Consider the following 18,801-nt stretch of genomic DNA (forward strand, 5'->3'; position numbering starts at 1 on the left):
TCTAACTGATGAGAAACTATGTTGCTTGAGATTCTTCTGTTTTCCCAAATGTGCTTAGACTCCTATATCCTTTGTGCTTTCAGTGGAAATGCTCCAGGAAGAATTGCAGCGATTTAAAAATAGATACTTGCCACACTTTTCTTTTCCTATTTCAGTGGCATCTGACTGCAGATTATTTGAGGAGTTCAAATTCCAAAATATCCTAAACCTGCTTTGAAAACAAACAAAAATCTATGAATTCTGTGCATTCACTATTAATGTACAGCTTGTGAAAACTAGAATTTCATATGTGTCTGTCACAAAAATCCAGAAAAAAGTTAGTACCTGATGCATCTGTGTCTAAAGGACTCCCTAATGCTGAAGGATGAATAAAATTTATCTTCAGAATTATTGTTCCTTTAGAGCGTATTATTTCTTTAATTGAAAAGATTTTAAAAATAACGTAGATGTTGCAAGAAGATTGCTGTGCCAAACTCTTTTTTAATGGATTTTTTCTTTTTAATGTTTCCACATTAATTATAAAAATAATATGTAGTCATTCTGTAAATTTTGTAAAAATGTATCAAGAAAAATAAATTACCTTTTCATTAACTTACCAGCTTGAAATGATCTACTGACATTTCAACAAACATCTTTCCAAACATTTCTATACATTTTATAGAGTTGAAATATATAACTTTTACAACATTTTGCCATAAGTATCTTCTTATATTACTAAGAGGTTTTTCTAAATATAATATTAAATATCTATGTAATATTCTTTCATATGAACATTCCATAGATTTTTAAACATTCTTTTAATGTGAGAATTTATTTTTTTTTAATTGTTCATTATTATAACTAACACTGTATAAATCTTGTGTGCAATTTCTTCATTATTTTTTCAGGGTAAATTCCTAGATGAGGAACTATTGGATGAATAAAAAAATATTTGTGAAAATGAGAAAACTTAATGCTGGGGTTTCTAATCTCTTTGAGTGTGCAGATACCTCTAAGACTCTGATATAAGTTTTGCCCTACTTCCAGAAAATGCTAACAATTAGTTTCCTTCACATAAAGATAATATAAAATATTTTTAAGTATGTCTCCCTTACTCAAAACACTTTGAAATTCTGAAAATAACAAAAAGCAAATTTCAGTTTTACTCAAAAGTAAATTTCAATCAGAATGTCTTTGTTTCAAATGAGCTTAAATTTTGGATGACAGCGCATGCAATTTGAGTCACTAGGTGACTTTTGATGGCCACAAGTGCTGAAAATTCAGACTCACAAAACTATGTAGAATCACAAATTGAATCACAGAGCTTTACCAGATGAGTAAATTGTGTCAATGAGCATCAGGATGCTCCAAAATTCTTCCAATTGAAATCATGTCCCAACATGTCATTAGTTCACAAATGAATAAAGCTATCTTCCATCAGATTTTGCTTTTCTGATGCTGTCCATTGTACTAAGGGAGAGTTTAGAAATCAATACTTCAGTTTCAACATCACCTGAGCAGGAACTTTGAAAGAATTACATAAAAAAAAAGAAAGAATTACATAATGTTTTTAAGTATGAGCAAGTTTCTTCCTGTAGAAAAATTGACCCAGTTTTGGCAGTCTGGCTCCACCCTGCAGAGGAAGTTTGTCTAAGTTTGCAAAGTTTGTAGAGTTACCTGCTTCCAATCCCCCAATAGCAAGCTTATCAAAACAAAAACAACAAAATTTTTTATGTTTTTTCCAGGGCAACTATAGTTGTGATTGCAGGACTTTGAGTGAAAAGATTTTTCTTAACCCTATAGCCAAAACTCTTCAAATAAACCAAACCACCATCTGGTAAGGAAGCTATACGTTAATCAATCAAACACTTTAGAAAGCTTTTTTGGAAAGCCTATGTGGTTAAAATTTTCAAATTCTGTCCACTTTTCTTTATAAAGCCTCTTGAAAAAAGGGTTATTCCAGATTCAGGCTTTCAGAAAGTTGGCAAATTTTACAATATCATAGATCTAGCAAAAAATGACAGCAGGCATAAGTCTCCTGGTGCCAATCTACAGGTGCACCACTAAGATGGGCAATTTAGTCTTGGGTGTGACAGCATGTGCAATAGTCTCCCCTTATCTGCAGGGTATATGTTCCAAGAACCCCAGTGGATGCTTTAAATTAAAGATAGTATGATTATATATATACATATATGAGTGAGTGAGTGAAGTCGCTCAGTCATTTCCAACTCTTTGCGACCCCATGGACTGTAGCCTACCAGGCTCCTTCCTCCATGGGATTCTCCAGGCAAGAGTACTGGAGTGGGTTGCCATTTCCGTCTGCAGGGGATCTTCCTGACCCAGGGATCGAACCTGGGTCTCCCACATTCCAGGCAGACGCTTTAACCTTTGAGCCACCAGGGAAGCCCTATATCAGCTCAGTTCAGTTCAGTTCAGTTGCTCAGTCATGTCCTACTCTTTGCGACCCCATGAATCGCAGCACGCCAGGCCTCCCTGTCCATCACCAACTCCCGGAGTTCACTCAGACTCACATCCATCGAGTTGGTGATGCCATCCAGCCATCTCATCCTCTGTCATCCCCTTCCCCTCTTGCCCCCAATCCCTCCCAGCATCAGAGTCTTTTCCAAATGAGTCAACTCTTCGCATGAGGTGGCCAAAGTACTGGAGTTACAGCTTTAGCATCATTCCTTCCAAAGAACACCCAGGACTGATCTCCTTCAGAATGGACTGGTTGGATCTCCTTGCAGTCCAAGGGACTCTCAAGAGCCTTCTCCAACACCACAGTTCAAAAGCATCAATTCTTTGGTGCTCAGCTTTCTTCACAGTCCAACTCTCACATCCATACATGACCACTGGAAAAACCATAGCCTTGACTAGATGGACCTTTGTTGGCAAAGTAATGTCTCTGCTTTTGAATATGCTATCTAGGTTGGTCATAACTTTCCTTCCAAGAAGTAAGCATCTTTTAATTTCATGGCTGCATGTATATATATATATATATATATATATATATACACACACACACACAGATATATATATATATACTTCGGAGAAGGCAATGGCAACCCACTCCAGTACTTGCCTGGAAAATCCCATGGATTTAGGAGCCTGGTAGGCTGCAGTCTATGGGGTCGCTAAGAGTCGGACATGACTTCACTTTGACTTCACTTTCATGCATTGGAGAAGGAAATGGCAACCCACTCCAGTGTTCTTGCCTGGAGGATCCCAGGGACTGGGGAGCCTGGTGGGCTGCCGTCTCTGGGGTCGCACAGAGTCAGACACGACTGAAGCGACTTAGCAGTAGCATATATACTTTGCTTTTTCATGTACATACATACATATGATGGAGAAGGAAATGGCACCCCACTCCAGTATTCTTGCCTGGAAAATCCCATGGACGGAGAGCCTGGCCAACTATAGTCCATGGGTCACAAAGAGTCAAACACGACTGAGTAACTTCACTTTCACATACCTATGATGAAGCTTAATCTATAATTAGGCAACTATTAATAAAATAGAACAATTATAAGAATATACTGTAATAAAAGTTATGTGAATGTGGCCTCTTATCTCAAAACGTCTTTACAAATGAATGCCTTTTCCATCTTAACTAAGCACTTATCACATACTGTGGCTGCAACTTTTGCAGTTTGAGATGTGACAGCAAAACTAGCATTAATTTCTTTTTTATTATTCACAATTTCATGGAGAGAAGATTTGTTCTTACCATAACTGTAAGTCCCTTCAGTCGTGTCCAACTCTGTGCGACCCCATAGACGGCAGCCCACTAGGCTCCCCCATCCCTGCGATTCTCAAGACAAGAACACTGGAGTGGGTTGCCATTTCCTTCTAGCAATTTAAAACTTATGAATTGTTTATTTCTGGAATTTTCCACTTAATGTTTTCAAATCTCTGTTAACCTCAGGTAATAGAAACTGCAAATTAGAGGGGACTACAGTATAGAGACTGAGCTTGCTATAGAGTGAATGTAGCCCTCTAAATTTGTAAATTAAAATCCAATCTCTAATGTGAATGGTATTAGGAGGTGAAGCCTTTAGTGGGTGATTAGGCCAGCGAACAGAGCCCTCATGAATGGGATTCTTGCCTTTATAGAGCCTAGAAAACTTTTTTGCCATTTCTGCCATGGGAGGATACAACAAGAAGTTAATCTACAAAACAGGAGACAGGCTCTCACCAGACACCAAGCCTCATCAGACAGAGTCTGCTGGTGACTTGATCTTGGACTTCCAGCCTCTAGAATTATGAGAAATAAATCTGTTATTTGTAAGCCACCCAGTCTATGGTATTTTGGAAAACCAGATCTATGATCAAGCATTGCAGATACTGTATACAAGACTACCAAGATTCTTGTCCCTATTGAAGTTTTGCTTGGCAGAAACCTTCCATTTTAAAGACATCAACATTTGAGTTTCTAAAAGGGGCTCACAAAAACAGGAATTCTGTTATGACATTAGCATGCATATAACATAGAAATACTAGATGCAGTCTGCACTGAGAGGAGTGAGTGATGCTATACAGTTCCAGTTCTTGCTGGAGGCAAATGTTTTAGCTGCCTATTTCTTCATGTCTCATTTCAAAATATTTGAAGAAAAATAATCAATTATGAAGTTGATGGGTTTGACAGAAACACTGCCCATATTTTCTTTGGTTTCTCTAAGTCACAATCCAGGTTAGCCTTTCCCAGAATACATGGCTTCACCAAATCCTTCAAAGTATATGTGGCTTCTTTTGACTGGCAATGTGACAAGCAATCTTAGAAAAATACTAGAAAGGTTTTTGTGCTGAGGCAAATTTAAGAACTGGTTATTTCCTTGTCTTTTCAAACTGAGCTATCTTTTAAAAAATCCACACTGTTTGTTTCATGTTTTCATTGACAAAATCTTTGACACATAGGAAATATTAAGGTTTTGTATCACATTATATTCAGTAATGATAGTGAAACCAAAGTATACCTTAAGTATTTTAATACATGATTTTAATTTTTGTTTTTTTTCCAGCTTAGATTTGGACAGATATAAACAGCAACAGTACATCCTTTATTGTGAAATATGTTTACTTTAATTTAAATTATTTATGTAGTTAAATAATTACATTAATTATATGAAAAGTCAGAGCATTGTGATATTACCTGATGTGAGCTTTCATTCTACCCCATGGTCAATAACAGAGTTAGGATAAAATATTTCAACACAATTTTCAAAATGAAGGGGAAAATAAATTCACAAACATCTATAGACACATCTGTAGATGTGCATATATATTGCATACCTCAGCACACTTAGTAACATTATTTGAATACATTTTTTCATACAATTTCTAAAGTGATGGGAAAAACAGTAAAGTTATATTTATAATCACATTATCTTAATTGGAATTATATTCATAGACTATAAATTCAAAGGCTGAGTAATCCTCTCTGTAAACACTTTCATCAAAAATAAGGGAATTTTCAAAATGTGCAGATGTCTTCTTTTAGTTTCCATTGGCTAGAATTGTGTCACATTAGAAGGGTCACAGTCTTTATATTCTATCATGTACAGCAATGAAAGGAAATCAATGTATGCTTGGACATTGTTGTGCTTTCTTACTTTGGAAGTTTTCTAACTTAAGCTAGGTTCATTGTAAACAAAAGCAATTATCCATGATTATAATAGCTGGATACATTTTCTTTAATTCCTAACAAGAGAAATAATTCTAGATGTCATAATGTGGAGATAGTAAGGATCATATACTGATGGTGCTCATTTAGCATACCATGCCACCTATATTAATCAGAATAGGCTAGGTTGATGAAGCATTAACAATCAACCTTAACTTAACTGGAGGAGGGCATGGCAACCCACTCTAGTATTCTTGCCTGGAGAATCCCCATGGACAGAGGAGCCTGGTGGGCTGCAGTCCATGGGGTCACAGAGCTGGACATGACTGAGCGGCCAAGCACATATCTTAATGGCCTAACACAGAAAATACTTAGTTCTCATTCCCACAAAATCCCAAAAGATGATGCTGATAACATTCTGCACTCATTTGCCAGCAAATTTGGAAAATTCAGCAGTGGCCACAGGACTGGAAAAGGTCAGTTTTCATTCAGATCCCAAAGAAGGGCAATGCCAAAGAATGTTCAAACTACTAGACAATTGCACTCATTCCACATGCTAGTAAGCTTATGCTTAAAATCCTTCAAGCAGGCTTCAACAGTCCTTGAACTAAGAACTTTCAGATGTATAAGCTAGGTTTAGAAAAGGCAGAGGAACTAGAAATCAAAATGGAGAAAGCAAGGGAATTCCAGATAAACATCTACTTCTTCTTCATTGACTATGCTAATGTCTTTGACTGTGTGGATCATAACAAACTGTGGAAAATTCTTAAAGAGATTGGGAGTACCTGACCACCTTACCTGTCTCCTGAGAAACCTGTATGTAGGTTAAGAAACAATCATTAGAAATGGACACGGAACAAATGACTGATTCAAAATTGGGAAAGGAGTATGACAACGCTGTATATTGTCACTCAACTTCTATGCAGAGTACATCATGTGAAATGCTCAGCTGGATGAATCACAAGCTGGAATCAAGATTGATGGGAGAAGTATCAACAACCTCAGATATGCAAATAATGTCATTCTAATGGCAGAAAGTGAAGATGAATTTAAATGAGAGTGAAATTTTAAGCTGGCTTAAAACTCAACATTCAAAAAAACTAAGATCATGGCATCTGGTCCCATCACTTCATGGCAAATAGAAGTGGAAAAAGTGGAAACAATGACAGATTTTATTTTCTTGGGCTCCAAAATCAGTATGGACCATGACTGCAGCCATAAAATTAAAAGACGCTTGCTCTTTGGAATAAAAGTTATAACAAACCTAGACAGCATATTAAAAAACAGAACCATCACTTTGCCAACAAATGTCTGTCTAGTCAAAGCTATGGTTTTTCCAGTAGTCATGTACAGATGTGAGGGTCTGACCGTAAAGAAAACTGAGCATTGAAGAATTGATGCCTTTTAATTGTAGTGCTGGAGAAAGAAGACTCTTGAGAGTCCCTTGGACAGTAAGGAGATCAAACCAGTCAATCTTAAAGGAAAATAACTCGGAATATTCATTGGAAGGACTGAAGCTTCAATACTTTGGCCACCAGATGCGGAGAGCCAATTCACTGGAAAGGACCCTGATGCTGGATGTATCACTGATTCTGTTTCTGATGCCAATTGTCTTGCTGTTCACGCTGTCTGCACTGTTTGCTGAATCTAGGGTAGGCAAGGTGCGGGCTAAGTGGCTGGATGGAAATGTGAGGAGCTGTAGGAATTACAGACCCTTTTATTCTCTCCTGGCTGACACAGCAGCCGTTGCAGCAGCCACAGCATAAATAATGGAGCCATAAAATAACCTCATATAACATCACCATAATGTTGCTCCAATGTAGTCCCAATGCAGCAGCAGCCAGGGCTTTCATGATGAAGCTCATATAGGCATATTGCACAAAGTATCTCATGATGAAGCAAGTACCTTGTGATGCTCATGTGCAATGCTATAAATGATCTCATATGTTACAGAGTCCTTATTTACAAAACGTGGATGAGAGAGCCTGAAGATGCCATCTTGGCTAATTTGCTCTCTCCCTACCCTGGGAAAAATTGAAAGTAAAAGGAGAAGGAGAGGGCAGAGGATGAGATGGTTAGATAGCATCACTGACTCAATGGACACAAATTTGAGCAAACTCTGGGAGATAGTGAGGGACAGAGGAGCCTAGTGTGCTACAATCTGTGGGGTCACAAAGAATTGGACATGGCTTAGTGACTTAGTGACTAAGTCAACAACCCACAAAATCCAGTGTGGGTTGAGACACCTCTCTTGGCAGTTTCCCTCCATGTGGTGGTGATTCCTACAATAAGTAGACTAGACTCCTGCAATAATTTGACTTAACCATTTAAACAGAAGTTTCCACGATTGTCAAAGAAGAGAAGTAGGAGCTGAGGAATTGTGCACTATGTCATAAGTTTTTCAGCCCAGAAGTGACACATATTATGTCTGCACAGCCCTATGAACAGAAATACAAACATGATCCCACCTACATGTGAGAGATCTGGGAAATACTTTTATAATTACTCAGAGGAGTACAGAACTGGATATTGGTGAGTAGTAATAATATCTACTAAGCCATTCTAGATTCCTTTAGTATGAGGGGAAATATTTTTCAAAGAAGTGAGAAGAAGGAAATCAAAGACACTGTAGTGATCTTTGGTATCTTAGTTAAGGACTCTTGATTTTTTTTCTAAAAGTTATAAATCCAACTTTCACTCAACTGGTTCCAATAATAAGCAGAATCATTTAGTGAATTTAACATGCATTTTACATTTAGTTCTCAAGGTTACCATTTACCAACTCTGTGAGTGTATGTTCTTGGACAAATGACTTAGTATCTCTTATTCTTGATTTTCTCATCCTAAGAAGGAAGATGATATTATTACTTTTGGAGAGTAAATGAGATATTATGAAAAATTAACTAGCACTGTCTCTGCCACACACTTTGTGGCTACAAGATTGAACTCTGAAAAAACAAAGCTTTCATCTTAGCTGTCACTCACCAGTGCCTAATCTTAGGAAAATTACTTAAATCTCCTGACTTTCAACATTCTTATCTATAAAATAAGGGTCAATGTGGTACCTACCTCATAGGGTTTTTAGGATTCAATTATATAATATCTATAGAATATTTAACAAATTTCTCAATAAATGTTGGCAATTATCATCATCATCATTATTATTATTAACACTGTAGCATGTTTGCAGATTCATGTCAGAAATTTGGCCTGCTTAAGTCAAGCTTTGGATAATGCATTAATAACTAGTTATCAAAATATAATCCATGGACCAAGAGAATTGGCATATTTTAGGAGTTTTTTTAGAAATGCAAACTCTTCCCTGAACTTACAGAATCAGAATATATAGTTTAAAGAGATTCTCAGGTGATTCTTATACATGCTGAAGTTTGAGAAGCACTACCCTACTATATTAGGGAAATTACAACCCACTCCAGTATTCTTGCCTGGAGAATTCTATGGACGGAGGAGCCTGGCAGGCTACAATCCATAGGGTCACAAAGAGTCAGACACCACTGAGCACCTATCACTTTCACACTTTCACTCTACTATATGGGATGGTTGAGTGTTTTCATGCAGTGTATATATTATCATAGTGGTGACAAATAGGATGTCCAAGAAGGTAACACAGTGTTTTGGAAAGGGCATTGGATTGGGAGTCAGAACATCAACATTTAAATTTGAACTCTTCCACTGACAAGCTGATTGACCTTTTACAAATAATTTATTTCAGCCCTTTCCCTCATTTATGAAACGAAAGACTTAAACTCTACCTATGGTTCTTAATCCGGAAGATACGTCAGAATTAATAGAGGGAGTTACTACAAAATATCTGACTAGCCTACAACACATGAAGATTCTAATTCATTAGATCTGGAGAAAGCTGCCTTTTAATGGCAATCTCCAGAGGTGGGGGGAGTAATAAACTGGAGAGCGGACACCTGTAAGATAACCTCAGAAAAGAGCCAAGGGTAGGAACCTGGAAGCCAGCACGCTTCATGCAATAGACATTAACTAGTGCTCCTGTGCAAGAGGGCTTCTCAGGTGGTGCTAGTGGTAAAGAATCCACCTACCGATGCAGGAGACAAAGGAGATGCAGGTTCGATCCCTGGGTTGGGAAGATCCCCTGGAGTAGGAAATGGCAACCCATTCCAGTATTCTTGCCTGGAGAATCCCATGGACAGGGGATCCTGGCCAGCTATAGTCCATAGGGTTGCAAAAGAGTTGGACATGACTAAGCACACATGCATGCACTATTATATAAAATAGATAACTAATAAGGACCTATTGTATAGCACAAGGAACTCTACTCGGTACCCTGTAATGTACTATATGTGAAAAGAATCTAAAAAAGAGTGGACGTATGTGTGTGTGTGTGTGTGTGTGTGTGTGTATCTATATATATATAGAACTGATTCCCTTCGCTGTACACTTGAAACTAACACAACATTGTAAATAAACTATACTCCAATAACATTTTTTTAAGTGTTAAGAATTTCAAGGCAGTGACAGCAGAGCATTAAAACCAAATGTAGGTACCTTCTGCACATTGGCTCTTAGAAAATGCACAGGTCACAGGCCCTACAAGACTAAATGAACCCTGGAAAAGACTAAAGGAATTCTGGAGGCCTGGAAAATACACTAGCTAGGCAATTATTTTGGGCAGTTGATTTGAATCCCTTCACTTTGTTTCTCTGGGCCCTAATTACCACACCTGTAAGAGCAGCTCTGGTATTCTATGACTCTATGGCACACGTTGGAGTTTTCTAGAAAATACATTGCTTAATTTTTCACTCCATTGAATAAATTTTTAAATGACATTGGGCTCATGAAACAAATTAATTTGGATTTTTTTTCCCTCTCTGACCTATCTTTTGTTTAATGTGTGCTACTCACCATGAAGCAGAGTAATATAAGGGCTAATATAACTAATAAAAAGTATTTTTCGAATATCTGCTGCTGCTGCTAAGTCGCTTCAGTCGTGTCCAACTCTGTGCGACCCCAGAGACAGAAGCCCACCAGATTCCCCCGTCCCTGGGATTCTCCAGGCAAGAACACTGGAGTGGGTTGCCATTTCCTTCTCCATTCCAATATCTGAATGCAAACAATTCATATTTTCAGATAATAAGGCTTAATCGGAGTAGCCGTGCAAATAGTTGTAGGTCACAGCACTCCACTGGGAGAAGGGTACAGATTTACATGGAAAAACAGTGGAGATAAACACCAAAATCTGGTGCTAATATGCATGCATTATTTGGACTTATCTCAATTATTTAAAATATGTAGTCATACCAATAGCTTTGTTCCCATTATATTCAGTTTGCTATAGTCTAAAACAGTGACTGTTTCAAAAATACAAGGCTACATGAATGTTTATCCTCCTGATTGTTATTAAAGACCTTCACTACACAGACTACACTACACTCTCTTCTCTCAAAAAGAGAATTTGGCAAAGCACCAGTGAGATACAAGCTTAGCATGTGTGACCAAGATTAACTCAAAATTACTAGAAGGGAGACAGGAAAAAAATAAATTAATCCATACTCCCTGCAAGGGATAAAAAAAAATGGGCAGAAAGCTTGATTAAAAAAAAATCTCCAAGTCGAAAAGACTATTTGAACAAAAGCAGCACTTGAAAAGATGAAACAGAATACCCCAGGCAGAACAGAAATGGTATCCACTGGAAAGCTAATGTTCCCTGAAGAAGGAAACTCCCCAGAAATTCAGAACAAAGATAAAGGCATAAAGAATCAAAGTGCACATTAAGAATATTAAATTCTACCAAGTGAACAAAGTGCTCGATTCATAAACAAGCACAGTAAGGAAGCTCTCTAAGGAGTATTGTGTTCTGCTTGAAAATGCAGGCAATGAGTGCAAACAGGCACACAGGCCATGCAGAGACCAACACCTTACTATGATTTCTTGTTCAGGATTCTTGGGATAGAACCACAGTGTTTATGAAATGGTGTCTTACTGGGTTGCTATGGACTGAGTGTTTGTGTTCCCCCATCTCCCAGTTCATATCTTAAAGCCCTAATCCCCAATATGCTAGTGTCTGGAGGTCAAGCTTTTGGAGGTAATTAGGTTTAGAGGAGATCATGGGAGTGGAGCCCCCATGATGTGATCATAAGACCAGACCTCTCTCTGTCTCTGCCTTGTGAGGACACAGCAAGCTGGAAGAGGGCTCTCGTCAGTCACCAGTTACCACAAGTACCTTGAAGGTAGACTTCCTGACCTCCAGAACTATGAGAAATAAATGTTTGTGGTTTAACCCAGACAGTCTGTGGTATTTATTATAGCAGCCAATGTTGATGAGGACAAGGATTCTTTTCAGGCTCTGAGAGATGATATCTACTCCCCACACCCTGAAATCAAAAGACATCAAGGTAGAGCTAACTTAAGCTGTTTTGTATAGTTTTTAAGTTTTCTTGACCATCATCACTTTTTATGTTTGCTTTAATTTATCAAATATTTATTGAGCACTTAGTATCTGCCAGGCCCTGCACTAGGCCATCTAGTCAAGGCTACGGTTTTTGCAGTGGTCATGTATGGATGTGAGAGTTGGACCTTGAAGAAAGCTAAGTGCTTTTGAACTGTGGTGTTGGAGAAGACTCTTGAGAGTCCCTTGGACTGCAAGGAGATCCAACCAGTGCATTCTAAAGGAGATCAATCCTGGGTGTTCTTTGGAAGGACTGATGCTAAAGCTGAAACTCCAATACTTTGGCCACCTCATGCGAAGAGTTGACTCATTGGAAAAGACCCTGATGTTGGGAGGGATTGGGGGCAGGAGGAGAAGGAGATGACAGGATGAGATGGTTGGATGGCATCACTGACTCGATGGACATGAGTTTGGGTAAACTCTGGGAGTTGGTGATGGACAGGGAGGCCTGGTGTGCTGCGATTCATGGGATTGCAGAGAGTCAGACACAACTGAGCGACTGAACTGAACTGACTGAATATTCTACTATATATTTTTGCCAGATTGGACTAATAATCATCCTCCTATTATGAGATATTTAGGCTTTCCCCTGACTTTTAGCAAGTATATGCAATAATGCATAAAACACAACTAAACACTTTATATTTTGCATATATGTCTGAATGCATGTTTAGGACAAATTATCATGCATAAATTGATTTATCAAAGCCTCTATACTTTTTAAATGTTTCAAAATTGTCTCTCAATGGGCTTGACAACACATAGGCATAGAAATAGTACATGCTTCCTCAAACTCATATAACAGTTTTCAAGCCTTTTATATATCAATACGATGAGTGAAATATTATATCAAAATGTGATTTGCATTTATTTATCACTAAAAATTAATTTCAATTATTAAAAAAATACATAGTACATATGGAAAACATAGAGGTATAATACAGTGACAGAAATATGAACCTTTTTATCAACTAAGTTGTCAGAGGGAAGCTCATACTATTAGCAGTTTATGACCCTTTCGGCCTCTTTGACCAAAAACTCCTTTTCCCCCCCTAATATCATCTTTACTAGGTAAAGATATTGCCTATATGGACAGGATGTAAACAAAACAAACCTCTCCAAAACAACCCGGTGGCTTGGATGGGGAAACTAAAGCAATCCTATGGCCCCTAGTTAATAGCCATCAGTGGACAGGATTGACTTTAAGGAACATTGTGAAGCTAGAGACGTTTTCTTAGGCTCCTTCTCCCCCCTCCCTTTTTGTCTTTTTCCAGAATTCACTGTTCTGCATTCTCAAAACCGGCCTGTGGCTCAGAGACCCTAAAGGCAGCCTTTAATTCCTTTTCAAAACAGAAAATTATTGGAGATCATTAAAGTAACAATTAGGGCTATGGTTTATTGAGCATTTAGTAACTGTCAAACCCCATGCTTAGCATTTCCGTATGATATCTCATTTAATTTTCATAATCCTGAGAAAATATTTAATTCATTTTATGGTTAAGGAAACAGGTTCAGTGAAGTTAATTCAGCTGCTATTCCATAGCTTATAAGTGGAAGAACAGGGTTTCAGCCCAGATCTATGTAACTAAGTCCTGTCCTTAAACCTAATTAACGCTGAATCTATAAACAAATTCTTGTCACTGTGTTAATAATTAAGAGGAAAGGAAATTATTTTCTTCCCAAGGTGTCTGTATTTCAAAAGATGGCATTGAAGAATGCAAACCATTCATACCAAAGGAATGATTGAATAATGTTGGGATCAGTTCAGTTCAGTCGCTCAGTCATGTCCAACTCTGTGCGACCCCATGGACTGCAGCACGACAAGCTCCCCTGTCCATCAACAGCTCCCGGAGTTTACTCAAAGTCATGTCCATTGAGTCATGATACCATCCAACCATCTCATCCTCTGTCATCCCCTTCTCCTCCCACCTTCAATCTTTCACAGCATCAGGGTCTTTTCAAATGAATCAGTTCTTTGCATCAGGTGGCCAAAGTATTGGAGTTTCAGCTTTAGCATCAGTCCTTCCAATGAATACTGAGGACTGATTTCCTTTAGGATGGACTGGTTGGATCTCCTGGCAGTTCAAGTGACTCTGAAGAGTTTTCTCCAACACCACAGTTCAAAATCATCAATTCTTCTGTGCTCAGCTTTCTTTATGGTCCAACTCTCACATCCATACATGACTACTGGAAAACCCATAGCCTTGACTAGACAGACCTTTCTTGGCAAAGTAATGTCTCTGCTTTTTAATATGCTGTCTAGGTTGGCATAACTTTCCTTCCAAGGAGTAAGCGTCTTTTAATTTCATGGCTACAATCACCATCTGCAGTGATTTTGGAGCCCAGAAAAATAAAGTCTGCCACTGTTTCCCCATCTATTTCCCATGAAGTGATGGGACCAGATGCCATGATCTTAGTTTTCTGAATGTTGAGTTTTAAGCCAGCTTTTTCACTCTCCTCTTTCACTTTCATCAAGAGGCTCTTTAGTTCTTCTTTGCTTTTTCCATAAGGATGGTGTCATCTGCATATCTGAGAATATTGATATTGTTCCCAGAAATCTTGATTCCAGCTTGTGCTTCATCCAGCCCAGTGTTTCTCATGATGTACTCTGGATTTAAGTTAAATAAGCAGGGTGACAATACACAGCCCTGACGTACTTCTTTCCCTTTTTGGAACCAGTCTGTTGGTACACGTTCAGTTCTAACTGCTGTTTCCTGACCTGCATACAGATTTCTCAAGAGGCAGGTCAGGTGGTCTGGTATTCTCATATCTTTCAGAATTTTCCACAGTTTTTGGTGATCCACACAGTCAAAGGCTTTGGCATAGACAATAAAGCAGAAATAGATGTTTTTCTGGAACTCTCTTGCTTTTCCATGATCCAGCAGATGTTGGCAATTTGATCTCTGGTTCCTCTGCCTTTTCTAAAACCAGCTTGAACATCTGGAAGTTCACGGTTCACGTACTGCTAAAGCCTGGCTTGGAGAATTTTGAGCATTACTTTACTAGCATGTGAGATGAGTGCAATTGTGTGGCAGTTCGAACATTCTTTGGCATTGCCTTTCTTTGAGATTGGAATGAAAACTGACCTTTTCCAGTCCTGTGGCCACTGCTGAGTTTTCCAAATTTGCTGGCATATTGAGTGCAGCACTTGCACAGCATCATCTTTTAGGATTTGAAATAGCTCAACTGGAATTCCATCACCTCCACTAGCTTTGTTCATAGTGATGTTTCCTAAGGCCCACTTGACTTCGCATTCCAGGATGTCTGGCTCTAGGTGAATGATCACACCATTGTGATTATCTGGGTCATGAAGATCTTTTTTGTGTAGTTCTCCTGTATATTTTTGCCACCTCTTCTTAATATCATCTGCTTGTGTTAGGTCCATACTACTTCTTTCCTTTATTGAGCCCATCTTTTCATGAAATGTTCTCTTGGTATCTCTGATTTTCTTGAAGAGATATCTAGTCTTTCCAATTCTATTGTTTTCCTCTATTTCTTTGCACTGATCACTGAAGAAGGCTTTCTTATCTCTACTTGCTGTTCTTTGGAACTTGGGATGGTAAGCACTAAGAAAGAACAGGTAGGCACACATGAGACTTTTTCCTGTACTTCTCTAATGTGGGGTAGGTAGGCACTTTCTCTTCTACAGAGGCTAACATCCAGTTCTTTAACCTGTCACGTCTTTTAACATGCATAGTTTTTGGTGGTTGTTATTTCATTCATTCATTCACTTAGTCATCCATTTAAGAAATATTAAGAGTCATATACTCTGCAAGGCACTGGAAATGCAATGGTGAATGAGATGGATATTATTACCTTTGCCCTCAGTGTTATAGAATAATTATACATGATGAGTTTCTAAGTATAGAACATATAACAATGGCTATTTCTGTGCACATTTGTATTATACCAAAGATATTCTTATATGCTAGTTATAAAATAATTTAAATCACTCTGGAGAGATGCTTAGTTTTCATATGAAGAAGAAGAATTAATTTTTAAATCTACAAGAAAGCATTGTGAATTAGAAAGCATTCTTCTGGATGAATTACTTTTTGAATAAGGAACTTAGGAGAGCTTGCAAATCAATATGGCTTATTGGATTCTGTGAATTTAGAAAGGAAATTGACTACATTTTGTTAAAAAAATAAGAGCACTAGCTCCCCACTTCTTGATAAACTCTGGAATACACACCTCTTTATTTAAAGATGAGCAAAGAGACAGGTGTTTTCCAAGTCATTCAAATGCATTTAAATGGATCAGTCTCACTGAATACCTTTGAGATTCGAAGGTATTAAATGTTAAAGCAAGGATATTGTTGAATACAAAGCTTACAGTAACAGATCTGTAGCAACACATTAAGACTACTTCTTTGACATATCACATTTAGTAGATGCCCTTTTCAGGAGACCACTTAACTGCCCATTTAACAATCCATTCCTTGCCTTTTGCTTTTGAAAGTGCATTGACATTTGCCCTTCTTATTTCTGTAAGCAGTGTCATAAAGCTTAATTTCAATCACAAGGTTCAGCAGCTCAGAAAATTCATACCCTTCCATTCCTCTTGTGTTGAGAAGATACTTTTTTTTTTTTTCCAGCAGGGAAAGGGGTAATGAGGTAAAGATTTAGTGTTCATGATTATGAGTGGTTTCTGTGGTTAATCAACTTGTCTTTTTAAAAAGTGTTTTTAGCTGTGTTGTAAGTATAACTCACATTGATATAAAACATATTTTTTTTTAGTTTTTAGTTTCTGTTCATTTTAGATAAAATCTTATCATTGGTTAATTAGCATTAACAAAATACAAGTGCTACTAACTCACTTAACCATAATTGATTTTAGTTTCAAACATACTGATATTTTTTGCTTTATTTAAATATTCTGAATGGATCATTCTTTCATCAATGATCATAATTTTTCATACCATGTATTTTTCAGTATAAATGGAAGAATATATGTAAGGAATAAACAAATTCAACTTAAAGTTGAGTATCCTTTGTATTAGTTTCCTATGGCTGCTACAACAAATGATCAGTTCATAGTCATTTTTTAGAATAAATAACAGACATTTATTCTGTTTCAGTTTGGGAGGTTAGACTTGCGAAGACAGTTTTTCTGGGCCTAAATGAAGGTATTGGCAGATCCCTCCAAGCTCTCTCCGGAGGCTCTAGGGAAGAATGCACTCCTTGCTTCTTCCAGCTTCTGGTAGTTGCCCACATTCCTTGGCTTGTGACCCCATTACTGCAGTCTCTCTCTCCATGGTCATAGTGTCTTCTCCTCTTCTGTGTGTCACATTTTCTTCTGCCTCCCTCTTATGAGGATACATGTGATTACATTTAAGGTCTACCCAGATAACCCAAGATAGTCTTCTCATCTCAAGATTCTTAATCCAAGCACACGTGCTAAGTCTTTTTTTCCCATATAAGGCAACATTCACAGTTTCCAGGGATTAAGACATTGATATCTTTCTTGGGGCCATTACTCAATCTACCACTCCTTCCTGAAATACATGCCTTCTGTGGGCTATAGACACTTTTGTTTTTGTGGGCCTTTCCTTCAAAAGTAAATTTAAAATTATATTTTGACTGCAATGACATAAAGATAAATATTCATATATTCATTGTTATCATTAATATATTTCCATTATTATTATGTTCATTTTTTTCCCTCTGATGTTAAAAAAAAATGAAAATGAAAACATTTTTGTGGATCCCTAAAAAGTGTTATGGGCTCTAGGCACTCTGCCTAATGGAACAGTCATCCCTGCATATAGAAAGCATAAAAATTTTCTGGATCTCTGCAGCTGATAATACTTTAAAAGTACACAAGCTCAGGAAAGAATTCTAACATGTACACAGGTTCCTTAACTGCACTTGAGTTTTCAAAATTCACATGATTTCTGCTCCAGTTTAGATGTGTTCCATTTTCAAAACTCGATCATTTTTTAATCATACAATCATTAAAAGGAAAAGACAAAATAATGTCACTTTCTTCTATATCTCATTGATATGAAAATTAATAGAAAAATAATGTGCATGATTTTTTTAATGTGATAAAATGGTTTCATTCTGTATCACCTCATTGCAGATTCTGCATGTAACAATACATAGCCCATTGTGTACGTTTCCTTTTTACATTTTAAAGATTGAATATAAGAGAGAAGTAGCACTAATAACATTGAACTAAATCACACAGATTCAATGTGGCCTGTTTGGATGTCACCCAATTTACACCTTGTCCAAATTAGGCTTCTCAACAGTAATGTTGTTCAACTATCAAACAGTTCATAATTGTTAACACATTTCATTTGTGGTGCAGAACTACATTTCCTTTGGCAATACAGGAGAGTGAGAAATCATACAAATTTTTATTTTCACTGTGTTATGAAAGATTATGTTAATCAGAGAAATCACAGCTTGGGTATCTAACAGCAAATCAAAGTTTGTTTTTTCTCCTTTAGTAGGAAAATGCTATTATTATTGTATATAGCTTTTCAAATAGGAATTCAAAAATCATACATTTTTTAACATGTAAACTTTGTTTGAGTTTAATAAACTCTTCTGATTTACGTAATGCAACAGATGATATTTTAAATTATATTTTACTACCTCCAAGACAGTTTTAGGTACACCTACACTAAAATGTGGTATAGCACATTTTATATTTATTCATTGCTTTCTTTGGGAGAACAGAATGAGTTCTATATGAAAAGGATAGATGAATGTATCATACATACTTATAAAGATTATTCCTATGTTTATTTTCA

This window comes from Bos mutus, chromosome X, assembly GCF_027580195.1.
Source record: "Bos mutus isolate GX-2022 chromosome X, NWIPB_WYAK_1.1, whole genome shotgun sequence".
In the NCBI taxonomy this organism is placed as follows: domain Eukaryota; kingdom Metazoa; phylum Chordata; class Mammalia; order Artiodactyla; family Bovidae; genus Bos; species Bos mutus.